At 37.2% G+C, this 23,310-nt stretch overlaps 1 long non-coding RNA gene across 2 annotated transcripts; it reads left to right on the top strand.

Moving 5' to 3' along the window:
• The first annotated feature begins 4,265 nt into the window (after positions 1-4,265).
• Positions 4,266-15,985, top strand: LOC121411804. Of its 2 annotated transcripts, none has more exons than XR_005969543.1 (3): positions 4,266-4,684; positions 5,688-6,366; positions 6,622-7,058. It is a non-coding gene; the product is annotated as an uncharacterized LOC121411804 (long non-coding RNA). The 2 variants fall into 2 exon arrangements; XR_005969542.1 differs by lacking the exon at positions 6,622-7,058 and adding an exon at positions 13,658-15,985 and having other exon boundaries at positions 4,581-4,684; positions 5,688-6,008.
• Positions 15,986-23,310: the final 7,325 nt, after the last annotated feature.

Genomic DNA, 23,310 nt, shown 5'->3' with positions numbered 1-23,310 from the left:
ATCTAATCAAGAATGAAACTGTATTTGCTCACGTCCTTCATAAGGTGTAGGTCTATAGAACGATCAAACTGTAATAATGGACCCTGGACGTATCTGTGATGACCTCGATGTTGTAAACAAAAAATGTTGGCAAAAAAAGACAACAACAAGCAGGGACGTGAGTCCCTGCAACAAGTAAGTAATATAGGTGTCAGGTAAAATAGGCAGAGGTAAAAATGTCAGAGGAAAAATTGGCAGAGGTAAAAATGGCAGGGGTAAAAATGGCAGAGGCAAGAATGGCAGAGGTAAATATCATGACATGCTATAAAAAAATCTTTCAGAGAAATGATTTGTACGTTGATATACTTAAGGTACAATAAAACCCATTTTATTTTTTTTATATTTTTTATTACACCATAAGGGAAAAACTGCTTGTAAATGACGTCACCATTAAGATACAAAATTCTAATAGCTTTTGAAATCTTTTGATGGATTCCCTAAAACCCTCACCAATATCATGATAATTATTTTCTAGCTGCTATTTTTACAATAAACTTTATATTTCAGGGTGAATTTCTCCTTTAATGAATTAAGTACAATACTTGGGATTCAAGGTGTGCTTCAAATTTGAATAGAAGAGCAAAAATAAAAAATACCAACTTAAGTGTTATCAATTTGGTATGATTTTAATATGTACTAGTAATCCCGTTCCTCCAACATTATTATTGTTATTTTCTTCTCAGAAGTCCGAACCTTTATTCAATTTACTGTATATGGAGGGGCTTTTAAATTTTTTGGCATGGGAGTTTAATACTGGCCATTTATACCTCTGTCATTTTACTTCAGCCATATTTACTTTTGCCATTACCTCTGCCATTTTTACCGATGCCATAATACCTCTGCCACTTCTACCTCATCTGCCATTATTACCTCTGCCATTTTTACCTTTGCCATTTTTACCTCTGCCATTTTACCTCTGCCATTTTCACACCGAACCATATAATAGGGGGAAAAGAAGGGTAAGAATAAGCTCCATAGACCTACCTGAAGATACAGGTAGAATATCTTCTAATATCTTTTTTTGCCACAAATTTTCTGAAATTAAATTAAGGGTTCTTCTTACCCCTTATTCATAATAATACAAATAGTAATTGTATACCCTCGGAGAGGACCCTAAGCCGTCGTTCCCGTGGTTGTTTGCTCACAGACATTCGTGCTTTCTTATTAGCAGTCAGGTTAAAAAAAAAAACCTCGGTATAATAATAATGACAATCAAATTATTAAATTATATCGATTGTAAGATGCGTGGAAACAAAAACGTAAACCTCGAGCGGAGTCAATTTGACGAGGCAATTTGAGCATATTAATTTTCATTGATAATTTTTTTTTGGTTCACTGTTAGAAAATTTATCCTCAAAATAAAAGAAGTTCCTGCAGCAGAGTCTCAAGAACACCTGTAATCTTACCGATTTGCGTAATCTTACAAGAAATTGGTATTTGGAGTATGGACTCTTACAAATTTCCTTGAATAAAACATCCTTTTCCCTTTTTAAACAGACCTGTTCTGTTAAATTACAGAAAAATTTCCTGTTTTATGAATTTACAGAATGATTCTGTTATTGCTTTTTGCAAAATCTTCTGTTTATTTTCTGTAAAATCACGTTTTTTTAACAGTGTTGGATCGGAAATGAAATTGTATGAATTCGAATGAGCAAAAGCATCTAGGACCTTAGTATATTATCTTATATCTTTCCGGTGATTACACCAATCATGAAAGTTATAATTTAATGAAAAAAATATAGTAATGAAGGAGTACACACCAATCATGCCATTTCCCTAAATTTTCCCCTGATCTTTTTTATTATTTTTGTTAAATGTTATCTTTATTCACATTCTTTAATCCTTAAAGTATATTTTTGACATGACACATGGTTATCTAATATTCTTTTCATGATAATGTTATTATTTCCTAAAACCATATATTTTACGAGACAGCGTACAGAGCGAGAACAAAGACATTCCAGAACAATAATTGTGAATCCATTTTTCCATCAAGTCGAGCAAATTCTACGAAGGGGGGGGTATGATGTAGTGTGCTCCCCACCCTCAGAAAAAATAGCGTCGTCCTCCCTCCCTTGGATTGACTCTCTTATTATTATCATTATTATAAGTATTATTATTTTTGACGTTGATTGTTTTTTGATGATATATTTTATAGTTATCTTGACATGTATTTAAAACTGCAGGGCGCCTTTGTAAAGCAGTTTTAAGAACTGAACAGGCTTACCCTGCAGTATAAAATAAATAAAACAAAATCAATCAATAAATAAGTAACTACAATTATTGTTGTTGTTATTATTATTTGAGGTATCTTAGCTGCACACTACACGATCCGTTACGACACGATCGCATTGTGCATTAAAATGGGAAAAAAAATCAAAGAGGTCAAAATGATTCAAAGAGGTAGAGCAGCTTCACATGTATGGTGCATTAAAAAAAATCAATGAAATGCAATTTTCCTCTTAAAAACTGAAACTAGATTTCATTGTACCTTTAGTATATCAAACTACAAATTATTTCACGGCCGCTCCTGAAATATTTTTTAGTCATCATGAACCTCTAAAAATCGAAATTCATGCATTTTAATAATATTTATAATGATGATAATAATAATATTAATAATAATAATAGATGTGACTTGTAATACGCCCAATCCACCCTGCAGAGTGCCTAAGGCGCAGTAAAAGAGAGGGCAGCTGCTCGTATATGACGTTACAAATCGAAAATTAAAATTCTAATAAATTTCTTTATTTTTATTGGATTTTCCTAAAATCTTCACTATTAATTTTTATTATTTTTCTCTATAATTTTAAAATAAACTTTTCGCTAGGGTGAACTTCCCCTTTAATAAGTAATATGCAATATATGGGTAGTTCCCCCCCCCCCTTCTCTCTATTCAGTAAACAATAATATGAATTGGCTTTTTTATTGGTATTTAGCGTTAATAGTGCATATACATGTATTAAACAAAACATAACGATAAAATTCTCCGATTTATCTTCCGTGGATCGTAAATAGAGTCTGAAAATGGAGAATAACATATACGTAGAAGAGGGGAATACCCTGAAACGAAACGACGTAGAAGCATGGTAGTATATTATGCGGGTATAGTAACTCCGAGGTTCCGTTGTAAAAATAAGGCAATTTCGCATCTAATTGAATGATCAACCTGTTCCTCACGTATTCGACGACCGTATATTAAATAAAGGATATATTTTTTCCCAATGAAATAATTATGCTGGTGCATTATTTACCGGAATTAGAATTAGAGTCAGACCCTCCATCATCATGCCACTCCCAAAATAGGTTACTTGCTCCGGTTTTGTACGTTTAATTCTTAGGAGAATTATGAATGACCAATATGTAATTGTAAAGACTTGCATGTACCAATCAAACCATTTGGAGAACAAAGCGAAATTGTTTCGTTATTTCGTGATGCACCTGCTGTAGGCATTTAAGTAGATGTACTTGGAAGTATAACAGGGCCATGAGAAGGATGCATGGTACCCGAGGGCGGATGAGAATCAACCACCATGACTCCATCTCGTCGCTCAGGGTTATAGAGCGAGAAAGAGGCTGACAATAATTAATAATGTTAACGGTACTGATGTAAGTAATCAAGATGTTCAGTTGATTTACAAACGGACTCACCAAATTGTTCTTCACTCCAATATATGTAGGCTGTATATTCCGGTATGTTCTTATTACAGATCGGTTCTATTTATTGTTCGCGGTCATCCCATTAAAACGTGTGCTCATTTTACAATACGTGTGATATCAATGTCAGACTCTGATAATGCTCGCCACTTGGGGTGGCGGAGTCAAGAGATGGATCCGAGCGATGAGTTACAAATAACTTACAATCCAGATCCAGGGATGCATTGCCTGCGTACTCGTCGGGAAGATCATAGACACCGGATTGACAGATGACGTCATCATGGTCATGGTAATTTGTGTGTGTAAAAACAAACCTACCTCATCAATCTACATGTATATCAGAGATCGCGGAACCGAGGGGGGGGGGTGACCGGGGCTTAAATAAGGAACTGCAAGTCGAAGACATTCGTCGACCAAGCAGGGACCTGGGATGTTGATGAAAGAGGAGTTACTGGTTTGTTAACAAAATGGAGGTGACGATAGTCCGAAAAAATGTGACAAGTAAAAAAAAGATACAGAGGGGGGAGGGGGTCATCTATAGTTTCCAGCGGATGCTGCGTCTAACATACACAGTATACTCTCATAAAATAATCTTATAGGGATTTTGGGGGATCAACACCCATGCTTCCCAGGGCCATGTAAACAAGATGGACAAATAATATTTTCTGCGACGCTCCCCTTAATGAGATCCAGTAGTTACCCCTGCACTAGCTCACCCCATTTCTCGTCACCCCCCCCCCGCACTCTCCCCTCTCTCTGTACACGTATACAAGTAAATATTGATAATAAACTGAGGCAAAGATCCTGCGTGTACGTTGCATCCATTCCTACCATCCATTTTTGCACTTGCGCAATGCGGACTTGTATAAATGCAAGAAGTCCACGATTCTTTTTCCGATCACACCCTCATCATTCACTGCGGTTTGGGAATACGGCGGTGGAGGTTGTGACGTTTCCAGTGTTCTGACTCTGAGCTGCACTCAATATCGTAAGTATTATTTCGTATTCAATTTTTTTAAGGATAAAGAGTATGTCAGCAGTTGAACATTGTGTATTGGCAGACAGTATAAAATGTTGTTAAAGGTCAAATCCACCTCAGAAAAACGTTGATTTAAATCAATAGAGAAAAATCAGACAAGAATAGCCTTCCTTTATTAAGGGTTATCTTCTATATGCATTAGCTAAACCTCATTTTCTATTTTATTCAGACGCAGAATTAAGAAAATCTATATCGACTCATTCAGTCATCAGCTTTTCAGCTAGGGATAACAGGGGTGTCGCTACCTGGAGCAGGGCCCAGGGCTTTCCCTGACCCTCTCCATCATTTAAAAAAAGGGGGAAAAGCAGGGAGTGAAAATGATGACAAAATGAAGGAAGGCGAAAAATATTATTTTTACAAAGACATAAGGGTTGTGTAACTCTTTGTCACCTTGAAGTCGTTTTGCCCCCCCCCCACAAAACATGTGCGCCACCCCTGGATATCTTAGACAAATTTTATCAAGGTCATTTAAGCTATGTGTACACTCTTAAAACAAATTTGACTTGACCAGTAGTCAGCTGCATGGGAGCAACTGATATGGCAATCACTTATATTCACATTTCTGATTATATTCTAGTCAGAAATAACTCTGTTCTAGTAAAATATGACTAGAAAATAGTAAAATATGACTAGAATAACAGTTGCACCCAGCTGACCCTATTAACTAGTCGTTTTTTATTGATTTGTTTTTAGAGTGTATATCATGTAACTATTAAAACAAGCTACTTAAATATGACACAATGAAAGGGTCGGATGGGTGCAACTGTTTTTTCTCATATGAGATTATTTTTTGTTAAAATTGACTCTATCAATGCTGACTATACAGGAAAAAAATAAAGTATTTGCCTATAACGATCGATATATCAGTTTCACCCAGCTGACCAGTAATCTAGTCGTTGTTTTTCGTTTCTTTTAGTGTTTCATCACCGTTTTTCTTCCTTTTCTCTTCCAGGGTTTCCTACTGACGAGTATGGGTTTTTTTCTTGGATTATATCCGTGGTGACGCGAATTTTCAGCTAAGATCTATTCAAGCCTAAACGAATTCAAGAAGAGAAAATTATACAGTGCTCCGAAGCATGTTATGTAATATTTTCAACTAGCAAAATGTTTTTCATTTGGATCTAATTCGGCACATGGAACAATTTGGTGAATATCTAAAATATTATCTTTACCATATTTGGCCGTCGGAGAACCCAATCAACACAACCACGTTTAACCCTCGCTGTGAGCTAGTTTATTCGACAGCATTCAGTGGAGCGAAATTCAAGAAACGGTAAGTATAACCAGGGATATCCCTGGTATAACGATAAGGATAATATGGTATTATACAAGTAGTAAAATGAGGTCGAATTTGGGAGGATGGTCTGTGGAACATGTGAGAGCACTGAGTTGTGAAAATTCTATCGTATATCTAAGAAGAGGGATTTTTTTCAGGTATCCAGTGATCGATTTTTATCATATTTCAAGATATTTTAACGTTAAAGTGGACTTGGACAAACCCATAAAGTTAACTGTTCAAATATCATGAATATAATGTCCACGATCTTCAAACCCGTCCAAGATATCATGGACCCATATGGACAGCCATAAAACTGGTTTTACATGAACACCTGGGGCCGATTGGACGAAAGGTTCTTTGCAAGGACCGTCTTTCGTGTCGCCCATTTTTTATGATGCGCCATGTGAAACGCATTTTAAATCATCTGCAAACATACTTTAATCGTCCGTTAAATGAAACAAAATGTTTGTTTATAAAATGATGTGATATATCATAAAATCTTACAAAATTTGATTTAAAAAGCAAGCTAACGAATCTTGTGTTTTTCATCATAAGTTTCAGAAACACCCCGCTTATAGCGTATCATAAAAGATGGGCGACACGAAAGACGGTCCTTGGAAAGACCCTTTCTTGCAATCGGCCCATGCATCCTCAACATATCACCAGTATGGTTCTCAAACCATGCTAAAAGGGGTCCGACCACTTGACCGAAGGCCCGCAAGACCGACTCTTTTTTTTTGTCCTTCATCAGGTGGCGAGTGGTTTAAGGCACCTCGTTGCAGCGGCATATGCCTGTTATCAGAGGGGGGCGGGGGCAGAGCCAAGTATTTCCCGGTAATTCCGTCTAGAATTAGTGACATAGCTAGGATTTCAGTTTTAGGGGCGGTAGTACGGAAGAGCGCTCCCTTGGGGGTGCAGGGAGGGGGAGTGTCCCCCGTGTGAAGCGTGGAAGTTTCGACGTTCCTGTGAATTCCGTTTCCGTTTGTGGTAACTCCCGTAGGAACTCGGCAGGACAGCACTTTGCTGGTAAACGCCAAGCTGGTATAAAACCAATTACCTATGAAACATTTTACGTCTAGGTTAATCAGTCATAGTGGCTGACGTTATAGACGACAGATATCACTCTCTTTTTATCAAAGTGGAGACAATGGCAGAGTTGGGATTCGAACTCACAATCTTACGGTTATGAGTCCAATGCTCTAACCACTGGACCACACGACCCGTGTTCCTTGTCTGCACCCGCTCATCTTAATATGTCCTCTGCCTGTTTTCAGGGGGGGGGGGGTAGAGCCAAAACATTTCCCAGTAACTATGTCCAGAAGGATTTCATTTTAGGGGGCGGTAGTGAGCACGCGAGTGGCGAATCACTTAAAACTGAGCGCGCGAAAGGCGCTCCCTATACTTAAGGGGGGAATTTTCCCCCTCCCGTGCAAAGCACGAAAGCTCCGACATTTTCTTAAAATTGTTCCTTCTCTGCTCCCGTGTTTCACACGCTTCGCGTGCTGACTACCGCCTCTTGAATTATATCCTAGCTTCGCCACTAATTTTAGACTTGGTTAACGGGAATTTTTTGGCTGTGCCCCTCCCAATTTCAGGCAGAAAACGTACGTGGATGCAGACAAGGAACGTCTCAAAGAAACGTCGGAGCTTCCGAAATTCGAAATTTTTATCTCCCCCCCCCTCTCCGTTAACAGGCAGAGAACGTAAGAAGAGCAGGAGCGGGCAAAGAACAATTCGAAGAAAACATCGGAGCTTCCGTGCTTCGCGCGGGAGGAGGAAAACTCCCCGTTTGATATGGAGTGCCTTTCGCGCGCTCATTATTAAATGTTTCGCACACTTCGCGTGCTCACTACCGCCCCCTAAAATGAAATCCTAGCAAAGCCACTGATTTTGTACTTAGTTCCCGGGAATTTTTTTGCTCTGCCCCCCGCCCCTCCGATAACAGGCAGGGGACGTATTGAGGTGAGCGAGAGCAGATAAGGAACAATTCAAATGAACGTCGGACCTTCCTCGCTTCTCGTGGGGGGGAGGGGTACACTCCCCTCCCTGCACCCCCCCCCCCCCCCGCGCTTCCCGTGCTCACTACTGCCCCCTAAACAGAAATCCTAGTTATGCCACAAATTCTAGATAGAATTACTGGGAGATATTTGGCTCTGCCCCCCCTCCCCCTATGATAACAGGCACCTGTTACGCCGCTGCAACGAGGGCCTGGCTCAACCGCGGCACCCGATGAAAAAAAAAGTCGGTCTCGCGGGCTGTCACCTGCTAAAAATGCTGAAAAGGGGGCTAGAAATTCATCCTTTTATCAAGTTGTTTGTACTTTGAAGAGTCGAACAAGCATAACACCGACCATTTGGTTACATATCTGAACAAAATGTTCGAAGTTTCGATATTCCAAAGATTCATTGGTCTGAAGAATCGTTAATCTGACATTTTTTTATTCCGAAAAAAATGAAATATAGTTCGATATTCCGGAGGTTAGATAATCCGAACTTAAAGGCGTAGCTTAAATGGATGGTCCAGGCTGAAAATATTTATATTTCAATAAATAAAGTAAAAATCACAAAGCAAAATACTGAAAATTTGATCAAAATCGGATAACAAATAACGAAGTGATTGACTTTTAAAGATTTAATTAAATACGAGAGTTGCCAAAGCTGTTGTACATGTATAATTTCTCATATATATATATATCGTTTCGAACAATCGACCATTTGTAATACTACAAAGTAAAAAGTAAAAAATTGTAATAATTAACGAACATAATTTCCTTTTTGAAATATAGTCCAAAAATGAATATATTGTTCGTTAATTGATACGAACCTCCCTATTAACGTTTTCGGACTACCGAACCATCGTAATTAGGAGCCTAATGCCATTTTGCAGACTATACACAACCTTCGTCTTATAAGGAACCTTATTTGATTTTCAAACTACCGAACCTTTATAATAACGGACATTATTTGATTTTGGACTACTGATTCTTGATCATAACGAATATTATTTCATATTCCAGACTGCCGAACCTTCTTCATACCGCCGAACCTTTTTTTTCTTCATTTTTCGGACTACCGAACCATCAGAATAACGAATCTCATATGTCGGGTTATGACATTCTTCCACTTTCGGACTAATGCATGTTTCGGAATAATGAACATTCGGAATACAATAATACACCGACCAAGCAAACCAAAATCAGAGGCAATCTTATGATTTATGACAAATGAAGTTTAAACAGTTTCACAAAAGAGAGGTAGGTCGATGGTTTAAAGAACAGGCCGTCAAAAAAGCATGTGCAAACCCGGCTATTTCACAAACTTTTAAAATCCTATTGTATTTAGATTTTAAACATTTTCGTTCGTTTTGAAAATTTGAAAATTTAGATTCGTCACTGAATATATGTAATTATACATATTTTAAAATCATTCTTATATTTTGTCTAGTTTCTTCGTTCTGAAAAATTATGACAATTTGCATTTAATTACAATAATATCGAAAATGTAATTGTGTGACTCGCCTTAAATACTTTCGGATCTGACCCCTATGTAAATTCCTCTCATGCGAAGTACATGAAGTTGTATAGTAAATGGTGAACATCTTAACGGTATAGCCTTAATATGAATATACTTTTAAAATCATTGTCATCTGAAAACAAAACGTATGTTAAAATAATATTCCCTGGGTGTACATTTTCATTCGAATGAAACAAAACGGGGGCATAAAATGATTCCCTGTGGAACTCCACATTTAACGAAGCGATTAGTAGATAGATGGCAGCCGCTAAAGGATAGAACAGAATTCATTATGAATTGATCTGCTATCAAATTTGTAGACATTTTAATATTTGGGGTATAAGGAAAGGGCTGTGGTCGCAATGTATTTTACAATCATGCGAAGTATATATAGGTAATTTCTTGATTTGAAGTAAATAATCTAATTTGACCCTTCGGATATTTCTGTTCTGTAGAATTCATCACAGGGCCTGTAGGGAGAACAGTTCATTTGAACTGAAGTGGCTACCCTGCCGGGTAAAAAGTTATTAAAATCTATTTAACACTAAACATATCTCCAGGAGCAAACATAAATTATCTCAACACGGCTTCCCCTTTATTTTTAGCGATATTTGTTCTTTTGTATGTTACTTTGATTTATTGCGTTTGTATTATTTTTAACACTGTGGTGTTTTTGCAATTTTTACTTCACGGGGCTATTTTTACAGAAATTGTGTTCAATGCCTGTTTTACCCGTCCATAGTGTTTTATATCAGTGATAGGAATACATGTATATTCTCAAAGTGGAAATAAAGCTGACGTAAATATGAAAATGTAAATCGATTATTATCGACGAGTCGACATTATAGAACGCAGAAAGCTTCATTTGGTTGGGGATGATAATAGTACATTGGAAGACGTTTGAGTTGTGTTGTTTCCTTATTAAACCTTATCGAAATTTCGACCTCCATGTACAGGTCTACATTAAAAGACAATGAAATATCAACTGGATTGATATCTCTCGTATATGACGCGGAGTTTCGGAGCCGTATTATTTTCCGTATTGTTGAAAACTTAATCTGTTTAGATTTTTCAAAAATAAAAGGTTTTCCTTAGATTGTTGTGATATTTTTTGTTAACGTATACTAATTGTCATAATAGAGGTGTTGTGAACATGTCATTTAACTATGGGTCACATGCTTTGCGATTCGAGTCATTTCCTTTCCCTCATGTCCCTTGACATGACATTATTCTACATTTTCCACTCTCCACCCAGGTGTTACCCGGAGAAAGAAATTTCCGATTGCTATGAGCACTGAAATCTAATGACAGATCTCGGAGCGATATTCGAGAGTTTTTTTTTTACAGGAATATTATTCGCGTACGCTTTTACAGATTAATATTCAACTGGCCAAAGTCACCATTGAGTTTCTCGACTCTTTTGTTTTTTTTTAGATTAAAAAAAAACGTGTCCATATCGCGATATTCCCGAGAGATACATCTGATGATCTATTACCAGGATATTTCCCTCTTTTTTAAAAAATGAGTAGTAATTGAAGGGATCTCCATTCCTGATCCGGTATTTAATGTGTTTCAAGGAACACAATGTCCGGTTTCATAATTCTTAATTTCTTCGAATTCGTCATGGCTTCAGTTTTGTATTGTTGCACTTGTTTTTGTTTATTGCTTTTCTTGCATTCCTTGCAATATTTTTTTCATTTATTTATGAAGTTTCATGCAGCATTCATTCATTTCATTTTATTGTTTTTGTTTTAACTTTTTGATATACTTTTGTTTAATTCATGATTGATTGATTGTAATTATTTTTGTTTCATTTCAAAGGTTAATGAAAAAATACAAAGTACAGCAAAATAAAAAAAGATTTATTTATTCATTTATTCTTTTTATCTAACCTACTTTTCTTTTATTTATTATCATCATTGTTATTATAATTATCATTATTATTGTAATCATCTTATTGGTGTCCTAGGGGCTATATGTATATATATAGACTAGATAAAATTGTATAATAATCTGATAGCGAAATGATAAACTGACTGTTTCTGAAGTTTTCAACAGGTAATGATGTTTCACAACTTATTTCAATCAATTTTTCCCGCTTTCAAGTAGTTTTCAATTGCAATTTGTGCAATTTCACGATTAGCATTTATCTTTTAATTCCCTGTTTATTGGCTTCGTCCTTTATTCGTTTGGAGAGGACATGAAGGAGTGGCATTCACAGTAATTTTGTTCTGCATACTAGTTTCTGAGCCTTGTGCTCACTGGATTTTATTTTTTGAATCGGTGGATCGCTTTATTATCAGACGTTGTAGACGCAGAGGGCAACCTACAATTTGCAGGAAACGGTTTATTGAGCCGAGGCACAGACTGTTTGCTGATTTCGCTCTCTCGTTCAGCATAACTTGACGGAGTTATTTATTGACATTGAAATTGGAGCGATTCAAATAAAGGTTACTGTGATTAATTTTAATTCTCATTTGTTATTCTTCATTCAAAGACAGAGAGCAATGTAAACGGACCAACAACCCTTCCCCGGAACCATGCAGTGGCGTATCGTAGGTGAATGGTGGGGGGGGTACCGATCGATAGGAAAAGTCTTGATATATATTCCAAGAGCTGAACATTAGCAGTCACTCATAGTTGGTAAGGGATGATAGAAGTTAAATAAATTGGCTATGAGGCAGATGTAGCTTCCTAGGAGAGTCGTAGCAGTGGCAAGTGCTCCCAACATCTGAACCAAGTGATTTACTATTTTGTGGTCCCATTTTACCAATCGCACCCCTTCAATCATCTGACGGCTCGCGGGGGTTAGCGTTAAACGAGTCGCATTCCAAATTTTGATGCCAGAGGTTTTTTTTAGTTACTGGTAATAATCTTTAAAAGTTTTTCTCCTTTTTCTCCTTGTTATTTTGTACTTTTTCCTTATTGACATTTTTATTATTTTCACCCTCTCAGAGCGGCCCCCTTGTCCTGTATTTTTTTTTAGATAATTACGCCTTTGAATTTATGTTCTTTTTTAAGAAGACGCCATCCAAACGGTTAAGAGCACATCAGCTCGGTCTATTAAAGTCTGAGAAAAATGAAGATGTCTGGAATTCCGTTTTTCCTTCCTCTATTCGATGTTGCCTTTTGTATATTGAAGAAACTCGAGAGAAAAAATAGTTCTCATACCAACCCCCCTCACAATGCACAGAGTTTTTCTTTTTTTTCATGAAAAGTTCGTTTGATTTTAATGCTCACAAATGCTTATGTATTTTTTTTTCTGGGGGGGGGGGTTCCCTCCAAGATCTCGATTTACATATCAGGACAATCTCATCGTAATTATCGTGACCGTCATTTGGTCAAAACCATCATTATTGCTCTTATTTTGTTATTATTATCGGTATTACTATTATTATTATTGTGATCATTGAATTAATATATATTTATTATTCATCATCGCCGTTGTTGTTATCCACGCATCATTTACTTGGGTGATGATCAGGATGATGATGATGTTGATGAAGTTAAAGAGTATAAAGGTGATGATAGTGATAATAATTGACATTATGAAAGTGATTATAATTGCCATTCGCAGCTTCATCGTTGTCATCCTTATCAAGTTAAGCTATCATTTTTTCAATGTTTTTTTTTTCATACAAAACGATTCTTTGTTTTCATCGATCAGAATTGTGTAACGGGGCGACAGGCTGAGCTGAGTAAGTTACAAAATATTGTCTAAATGCTACTTAAATTTCTATCATCTTTCATTAGTTTTCGAAAGAAACTGTTGCACAAAAATCACTGTTTGTGCTCTCTATACCGTATAAATAAAATCGGTGATGTAGGAGTTTCATTAAAATCGCAAGTTTATCGTTTCTCAACTTTTTACGGTTAGAAAAATTATATTCAAGCATTTTGATACTGCTCAAAATTGCGAATTCGAATAATATTTGTCGTTTCTGAAATGATCATCACAAAGAGATGAAGAAATAGGCAGGCATAAATTGCTCAGCTGAAATTAGAAAATCTCTGATCATGATGATGAACAAACTGGAACAGGTATTTGATGTGTGTAATCAATGACAATTATTAACGGTTTTTACCTGTCATTTTTACTTTCAACAACAACTACCAACCCCGGATTAACAGGGAAAAGTGGTGCTTGGATCAGATGCTTGTCCCCGCAGCCTGTCGACCAAACTCTTGAAATGGTCCACTTAAGTTCGAGCAGTTTCCTCATTGGTCTAACTGTACCAGGGAAAAGTGTTATCTGCGCCAGATGCTTGCCTTCGCAGGCTGTCGACCAAGCCCCTTAAATGGTCCTGGAATCTCGAGCAGTTTCCTCATTGGTCTAATATCGAACCAGGTAAAAGTATGCCAAACAAATCATGCAGATACAAGCGTCCATACAGCAAACCGATCAAGCTCCTCAAATGGTCCAGGACGTACTAGGAGTTTTCTTTTGGGTTATGAACTTCGAAAAATGGCGTCTGCAAGAGATGTCTCAAGAGATTGCCTGCCGACCTAGCTCCTCAAGTCGTCTGGGAAGTTCGAGAAATGTCCTCATTACATTTGCGGATACATGCAGGAAGTGTTTAGCTCAATGTAAGAATGACGCTTCGGGCCGCAGTTGCGAATAAAGCCTGAACGACGAGAAAACAAATCTCGGAGAAAGGAATAGGGATAAATCTTAGCTCTGCAATTGGCAGTTGCAGAAAGATCAGAATGACTAAAGAAAGAAAGATTTTGTTGGATGAAGATTACGTCTTCTGTGTAAGGCTGCAGATGGATCAAGGAGAAGAAGACTGAACAAGGATTGGATATATTTAGGAAAGAGAATCCTTCTGCTATGGAGAAGTTTATCTCACTGCTTCTGTCTACAATTATTGTTTTCGGATAGATAGATTAGAAAATGAAATGTTAAATGAAAAAATATTAGTTTTACGAAATTTAGAGAGACTTTGCAAATGAGATGACCATTTGATAAAGTTCCAGCTATTCTTGCGGATAGATCCAGAAGGACCAGAATAGGATACTATGTGGGCAGCTTGTAATGGCAAGTTCTGAACTAAACAGATGGTCGCGGCAAGATTATTATTATGGAGGTTGTTTTCATAATTATGCAAAATATCGACGAGATGATAGGCTACTATACTACATTCAGAAACGAATACTTATTTCAAGGATCCCAAACAGCAAACATCATCATATGATGTATATGCACACCTTCCGCCCACGGGAAGAAAGATCCATACTGGATACTTCGAAGGCTTTGACAAAGAAGATAATACGTCGTCATGACTAACGACGGACTCAAGAACATAGTAAAGTATATTCTTAACTGCTCTTCATGACAAAGCACAACCAAGAATTTTTTGTGGAAAATCGGGGAATCAAAACAGCAGTTTTGTCCTGAACACCGAACAAACGACATTTGCAATTGTTCATCATCTCCGAAAAACGTATAGGACGAAACGCCGTTCCGTTTCACCAATTTTCGTCACAGACCACCCAGCTGTTCTTTGTCATTCGACGAGCATTTACAATACATTATATGTGTTCTTGAATCAGTCCCCGTTGCAGTTACGAGATCATGGACCGAACCAATGTGTATAAACTCGTTCCCATGTTCAGTAGATATGTAAACTATGCGAATGGTATTTCAAATAACCATCTTTCGAATAAGAAACATTAGTTCGGAAGTCGGACTCACAAACAGAATTGGCAACATAATAAACTTGCAAGGTCCCGTCCAGTATCCTGTTGGTGTTTTTTTTTAATGAAATTATCAATAATTCATGCAATCTGTATATTGTAATTGCCAGGGGTGTAGATATGTGACGTAACGCTTTTTCGAAGGAGAGGAAGACATGATAAATCATCCCCATGAACCAATTCGGTGTTGATATAGGATACTGTTAATAAATTCATGTAGGCCTATACCTACAACTCGTAAATGTAGAAAAGACTCAAACTTCATGAGTGTGGCGGAAATTTTTTTTTACTAGGACAGTGCCAAAGTTTACATGCATGGTCGTATGAAGTGTGCGTGTGGGAATGTGTGCAATTCCTTATCCCCTGAATTAAATTATAAAAAAAAAATTCTTCTCTCGATTTGTCACGAAATCCCACCCAAATTGTGCACCAGAATCTTCTATTTCACTTAAAAAAAACCCTCTCTTGTTTAGCTCCCTTGTTTCTAGCAATGCACTCATGGGCATTCATCCCGATATGATATACATGATGTTGATTAAGTGTGGAAAATCAAGTTCCTAGAGGCATGTCCAGCAACTATAGAGGAGGATTAGATGTATAGTCGTGTTTCTGGTGGTGAATTCAATTTGTAATTATGTGCTTTCATGTTGCGCGTAAAATGGTGACCGGTATTGGTCCGTTGGTCTCTCTGTAAAACTCTAGAAATGCTGAACTGAAATGCTTTGACATGTTTGATGATGTCTGATAGAACTCTTCACAGTATCTTAGCTACAGAACTCTTTTTTTGGTAGGAGTTATATGCTTTAAACATCCAAGGTACTAGATCTAGGTCTTATGAAGCACTGGTGTTCGCTGGTTTGTGTTATTTGTGTCTGTTTGAAGTGTTGTCTCTAAGATTTTTTAAAATTAGCAATAGTGAAAATAAGAAAAGAAAAGAAAAAGAAGATAAGTTAATAAAATTACTTATTGATAGAGAACCGTAAGCACTTAATGTAATCTGGTAGAGATTAGGACCAGAAAAGGGGTCCACGTCCGTCTGCCATATAAGGCAACCATCACCGAACAGATTGGTATTTAAGTTTTTGTGGCCTCTGACGCTTTAGTTTCATGAACAAGATAAAATATCAGAGGCCAAATGACTGTGCCTTGGGGTACATCTTAAATAAATTACATGGAAGGAATTGGATGGTTCTTCCATCAACCATCACTCTCCGAGTCATTATAGCAGAGCTAGTGAGTCATGTTTGATTCTAACCTGTAATTCTACTTGTGACCAGTGATATGATTGGTCATGGTGCCGAGATATAACAAGAATCAACATCAGTATATACACTTCATTGTACTGGCATTAGTATAAGATGTAATTTAAGTATTGTTCAAAATGGAAATTAATCATAAATTTCCAAGTGTTAAAGTGAGTTTCTTTTGGGCGGTGTAAATATAAAATATGTTTAGATAAAAGGGACATATTGGTAGACTATAAGATTAGCCCATTGTCACTGTCACTTAAGAGTATCAAATTATGTAATTTCATTTTCATGCCACTCAAGGATCACAATTATTGGATTTCCCTAAAGATGGAGCAAGGATCGACTTTACTATTGTTACAAAATACCTGGCATTTCCGTAATAAACTCAACTTTTTACTTTGATAATATAATGCTTGATGGGTCCTATTTTGCAAGCTAAGTCCTAGATTTGGAAAATGAGACGGAATCAACAATTGATTTTCGGTAGTTTAATATAACAATATAAAAAACCTTGAGGGGAAGTGGGCTCCTTCGGCAATACCGTATCTGTTTCATGCTCTAATAATGGGTTTAAAGCAAACTTTCATTTTAAAGGTTGTTTTAAAAGCAAAAATAATTGTAAATTTAGAAAATCACGAATTTTCAATCAAAAGATATGGTAGTTTGCCATTGTATCTTCTCTCCATGAGGACAGGGGTATAGTGTTTGAAATTCGTTTTTGCTTGTAAAATGATCGTAGGTGAGGAGACGAATTTTCATAAAACGTTAAAGGTTTGGAAAGGGGGCAATATGAGGTTGATATTGATCATTGAATCAGTGATACAGCGGCGGGAGAGGGGGGAGGGGGGCAGTCGAGGGGAGGGGGCATATGACAGCCCCTTCCCTCAAAAATTGAGAAACAAATGCAAAATATCTTTATTACAAAGAAAAAAAATGGGGACGTGATAGAGGAGAATGAATAAAGAGAAAATTAGATAAAAGGGAAATAACGATTGTTTTTTTCCGGCTAGAAAGGTTTAAAAATTTGCTTTTCATACCAGGGACTAGCTTTACGAAAATGTAAATTGAGTTAATTCTTAAAAATACGATCGCAGGCCTGTAACCACGTAAGCAGGCTGGGGTCCTTGGTGCAGGGGAACACCTCTGCTTTCCAACAGCAAAAAAAAGGGGGGCAAAGGAAGAAGAAAAGGGAAAAGGGGTAGATGTGAGGAAATGAATAAAATATAATTAAGAAAAGTGAGTGAAACAATGGGCTTATAACATCCCGTTTTTTGAATTAATATGCTCAAATTATTCTGCTTCCATGGAGATTCGGTATTTCGCATCCGTTTCATGATTTAAAAAAGCGATGAATATGAAACATTTTCAGCTCGCGCAATACCCGTTCGCATTTTAATTATGTATCCCATTCCTAAATTCCAAATAGCAATCTTTGATATATCGACTTTTCAGATCACTCGGACTATATCACCCTTATTCAGGACTTTCTATGTTTAGTTAGATACTCGCCCTGTTCCTGATTGCAAAAGGTGCTTAGAATGTTCAGTTGTTAGATCTAAATCCACCAAGGAAAATTCAGCTCGCGCTTCGCGCTCACATCATTATAGTAACAAAAACTTCCTCTTCATACTGGTCCTACATGACATGGGCGGAAATCCCAGGGGGACGTGTCCCCCCCTACTCAAAATAGTAGGGGGGACACAATATCAAATGTCCCCCCTACTATTTTGGGTCTTTGGTGATGCTAAGAAATATATCACTCAAAATGGGAATAAAACGTACGTTTTGGGACGAGATGACCTTTTTTTTTTTGCTTGTCAAATATATTTTCGTCAAAATGACCTTAAATTTTAGGTAATAGCCTTTTTTTTGCTTGTCAAATTTTCCAGACCCTTGTCCCCCTACCTTTTGGGAGAGATTTCCGCCCCTGCTACATGATAAACAGTGCTTAACATGATCAACTTGATTTTTACGCTCGCATTACACAGCTCCTTTATTTAAAATCGTGACTTGAATTTCCGGTTTTCAGACTGGACTATCAAAAATTTTCAGCTTGCGCTTCGCGCTCGCATCTTTTCTTTAGCAAGCAGCCCATTCTTCCATGATTTCAAAAGTTAATATAATGTCCCGTTTTTTAGGTCTTAACCTACATAAAGCTCACGCTTCGGATTTGCAACAATTACTGAATACATATCTTGTTCTTTATTAAAAATTTCCATAAACTGTCAACATTTTTTTCACATCGAAATATAAAAAATTCAGCTCGCGCTTGTAGCTCAAATCGATACTTACATCCTGATCATTGATACAGAAAGTGCTTAGAATGTTTAGCTTTCAGGTCAGGATATCAAAAATTTTCAGCTCACGCTCGCATTACTTGGTTGGTGAGATATGTATCCTCCGCTTGTCACTGCAATCAGTCCCAAACAAGGCCCTTTTTCAGGTCAGTACATTACAAATTTCAGCTCGCGCTTCTCGCTCGCATTATTTACTTAGATACGCATCTTCAACACCATTACAAAAATTGCTCTGAGCGTTCACTTTTCAGGTCTGAATACATAAAATTTCCAACATTTTGAGCTTGCCCTCGCATTATTATTTAAGCGGGCGATCGAGGGAAATTTATGTGGATTTGTTTCTCCCCCCTCCCCGTATTGGCGCACCAGGGAGTAACAGAACTGATCATTAACTTGAAATTTTCACTGTTCATAATTCGGGCCCCCTCACATTACAGGCGTCGATCCATAATTTCAGCAATTAGGATAGACCAATCATTTTGATATAAAATTGAGTTAAGGGTCTATATACTATTTTACATCCCAGAACCGATGATTCTTTTATGAATCTTATGTTCGTACATTATCCAGTTACAAGATAATGTCAAGGGGTAGAGATTTATCTGTATATATATAGTGTGTGTGTGCTCCATTGTTTTTACACAACATAAAAGAGTTGCCAAAGCTCTTGTACATGTATAACTTCACACACACACACACACATAAATGTAAATATACATATGTAGTTGAGTTTGTGGTTGAGTTTGGTTGAGTTTTTTTTTAAGCAGGGGTGCCTCTCGTTTTAACACCTATGCCAACGTCCCTTATAAAGTTTAACCAAAAGAAGGAGAAAAAAGTCTCCTGATTATTCTATTATGCGCTTGTAGTAGACTTACATTTCTTGATTTCTTACTCTTTCAGATTCTGAAATTAGAGTGTTCGGTGATTTTCCTTAAATTTGAGTTGACGCTCTGTAACTTCGGTCTCTTGCCAACTTTTTTTTTGGACTTTGGAAAAAGGTAACATTCGGGTCTGCTAAAATGCTATTTTCAGTTTCATATAATCACGATATAAGAGCTAACATGAAAAACGGGCCTAAAAATCTTTTTTTTAAGACCATTTTGATTTTTTGCATTTTTATTATACATTCACCATGTGCATCAACTTGAAATGAGTTTTCATGCAAAAGGGGGTAAATCAAAAGTGTAAAAGAATCACATGAAATAAGAGACACAGGGGCGGCGATCCCGAAAAATTCCCCTCACGAACGTATAATGTACCCCTTTAAATCCGTTTTAGGTGTTACAAAGTGCCCTTTCTCGTATGAGGAGGAGCCGTTTTAGGTTAGGTGGTACCAAATGTCCTTTCTCGTATATAGTGCCAATTTTTAAACAATGCCCCTTCTCGAGCGTGTTCTGTGCCCCTTTCACATGAGAAGGACCCATTTTATGCCGTTAGCAAATGCCCCTCTACCGTCTTATAGGTGACCTTTCTCAGTGACCCTTTATACCTAAGAAATGTTTCCCTCACAAACGTGCTCCGTGACCCTTTCACCTGAGAAGGACCCGTTTCATGCGTTAACGAATGCCCCTTTGATACAAGAAAACAATATTCCCATTTCTATATGTTATACTTATGAAGGATGAAGGGAAAAAATAAGAGTAATCCTAATCTATCACAAAGTTGGATTTTCATTATAAAAGTCTTCTTATGAAGTAATGCGACATATCTAGCCCCATCAACATTTTTTGGCCCTTTACGCCCCAGATTTTTTTTCTTTGCTTTATGGCAGTGCCCTTTTCGAAAGAAAAGTGCCATTTTTTCCTTGCCCCCCCCCACTTCGCTCCGCCATCCCTGAAGAGACATCTGCAGGATTTTTTTGTTTGTTGTCATTTTTGTTAGCTATATTGATGACCCTTGAACATAATGTAAGAACTTCCTGAAGGAAACATACATTCGGTTGGATGAAATATGTTGATGTATGAAGAATGAACAAGAGTGGATTTTGTCCTTTTTGCATGTAAACTCTTATATGGATTAAGAGTTTGAAACGTTATCAATAGTAATCATTATATCATAAGATTAATATCACCGTTCCTATTGATTTTAAGTTGAATTTTGCGTTGATTCTCAAAAGTCCCCAAAAGTACAACAGATGTTCTGAACATTTTCTCACCTTCGGGAATTCGGGGGCCAAATGCGGTCTGCTCTGTTAAAGACTAGCTCCCCATAAAGTAAGTTTCATCTTTTAAAATGGTAATGATTTTTTTTGGGACATATCACAGACTGTCCAATTTCTTCCAGCTCTGTCAAAGAAATCCCAAATGATCTTACTCGGTTGTGAAACTATTCTTGCCAGTTTGGTTTTCTTTAGCTCTGTTAGAGAACTAAACCAGACAATCGAACAGGGACACAGCACAGATTCCATGGATCGCATTCTAATAGAAACGAACAAGGGTTTGACTTCTCATATTACAAAAAAAGCTTCCTAAAGAAATACAGGAATTTGCTGTCCTAAGCATGACTTTGTCTTGTGTTTTCATCCCATTTGAGTTTGTCATCTACCGTTCCAAGATACTTATACTCAGACACCTGTTCAAGACCATCACCATGAACATTTTATAGGCATGACAGGTCGATGTAGATATTCTCCCATACCCTTACGAAAGTCGAAAATCACTTATTTTGTTTTCTTGGTAACGATGTCTGTTCTGTCAAAGTCACAAACTTTCCGATACAGAGTCTATATGATCTCTGACCAATCCTATATAATAATTATGTATCATCTGCATGCAGTGATATGGCAAGATGAGGCTTGTGAGGGAGGCCGGGTAACGAAAACTCTGTGTGCCGTTCAAAATAGTAACGAGAAACGGGGACAACACACACCCTTGCGGAGCCCCTACATTTAATATTTTCTAACCTGACAGGGCTACTGAACAGTTATTGATCTGTTTGTCATAAAAATAATCCATCGAAAGAGATAGATGAGGATTAACATGCAAAATATTATGCATTAGTGGATTTGTGAGATATGTCTGCTCTCCATGAATACGGATCAGTCCTTAAAATGTCCCTTTTTTCTGATGTGAATATCAAAAACTTCAGCTCGCGCTTCGCGCTCGCATCCCTTGATTAGTGAAATACGTATGGTCTTCGTGAATTCCTACAAACAAGCCTTAAAATTCCCCTCTTCAGGTCTGAATTATCTAATTTTTCAGCTGGCGCTTCGCGCTCGCAATGTTTGAATAGTGAGATGCGTATGATATTCATGATTACAATGACTACAAGTGCTTAATGTGTTTAGATGTAATTCTAACAAAATCAGCAAGCGCTTGGCACTCGCATTAGATGACTATGGTTGGATATGTATACTCTTAATGGATTCCTTAAAATAGTCCTTTAGATCTTCTTGTTTTGGGTCAATATATACAAAAATTTCAGCTCGCGCGCGCTCGCATTGTTTAGCGAGACAGGTACGTATCATGATTACAAAAATTTGATTATAATGTCCCTTATTAGGTCTGAATATTAAAATGTTTAGCTCGCGCATTATTTCATTAGATATATATCCGTTTAATGGATTGTCTTTAAAGTGTTTACCTGGCAACTGAGCGCTTTCGCGCGCTCACGAAGTGACTCAGAAAATTTTCTGGTGCCCCCCCCCCATGCCGTGACCCACGGTACGCCACTGCCGGCGACGATTGCTCGGGCTATATTTTGTCTAATTTATCATATAGGATACGTTAAATATAGTTGCAGTAGGGTTTGATGTTAGGTTTAGGATAGGGTATAGTGTTAAATCCAGGGTTGAAGTTGATCGTTCCATTAGAGTGTTGAATTCACAGCGGAGCAATTGTCGATGAAGTTTATTTCTCCGGGTTAAGTTATAGTTTATTTACGTTTACCATTCATTTAAGGAATCCATATTATTTTGAAGCTGATATGAATATCTTGTTGAGACGCACTATGAACAAAAGAGGGGTTATCGTCTGCGTGGTTATATAGTAATACTACAATGTTGAAGAGCTTGAACCGAATAATCTATAAATATCAAGAACAGGAGCGGTCCAAGAACGGACACTTGCGGTATTCCTAACGTAACAGATTGCTCATCTGAGAGAGTGGCTCATACCGAGACTCTTAACGTTCTTTTATTAGATAAGAATTAAAGCACATAAACCATTTATCTGAACGGCCAATGCAACGTAACAATGCTTTGGATCAACGTAAACACACCTATAATTCCCCATGCCTCCCCCCCCATGTATTAACCATACTCTTATCCTTGATGGGCACCAACATGACGCGACTCAGATGTGTGGGTGCCCATTTGATCTTAAAGTTAGGGACGCCCTATTGATTCTCATTCTTTTTTCAAGTTCTAAGGGGTAATATATTAGGGCTGTCATTATTTTGTTTAGTGAGAAATGCAAAGATTCATCATTACCAAAATGTCTCGTTTTCAGATCTTAATCTCCTAAAATTTTCGCTCATGCTAAATGCTCACATAATTTTTGATAAACTTACATACTTATTATCTTCATGATATTCGTATAAT

The sequence above is a fragment of the Lytechinus variegatus genome, chromosome 3, assembly GCF_018143015.1.
Source record: "Lytechinus variegatus isolate NC3 chromosome 3, Lvar_3.0, whole genome shotgun sequence".
NCBI lineage: Eukaryota > Metazoa > Echinodermata > Echinoidea > Temnopleuroida > Toxopneustidae > Lytechinus > Lytechinus variegatus.
This window is presented reverse-complemented; position numbering and strand designations above follow the sequence as displayed.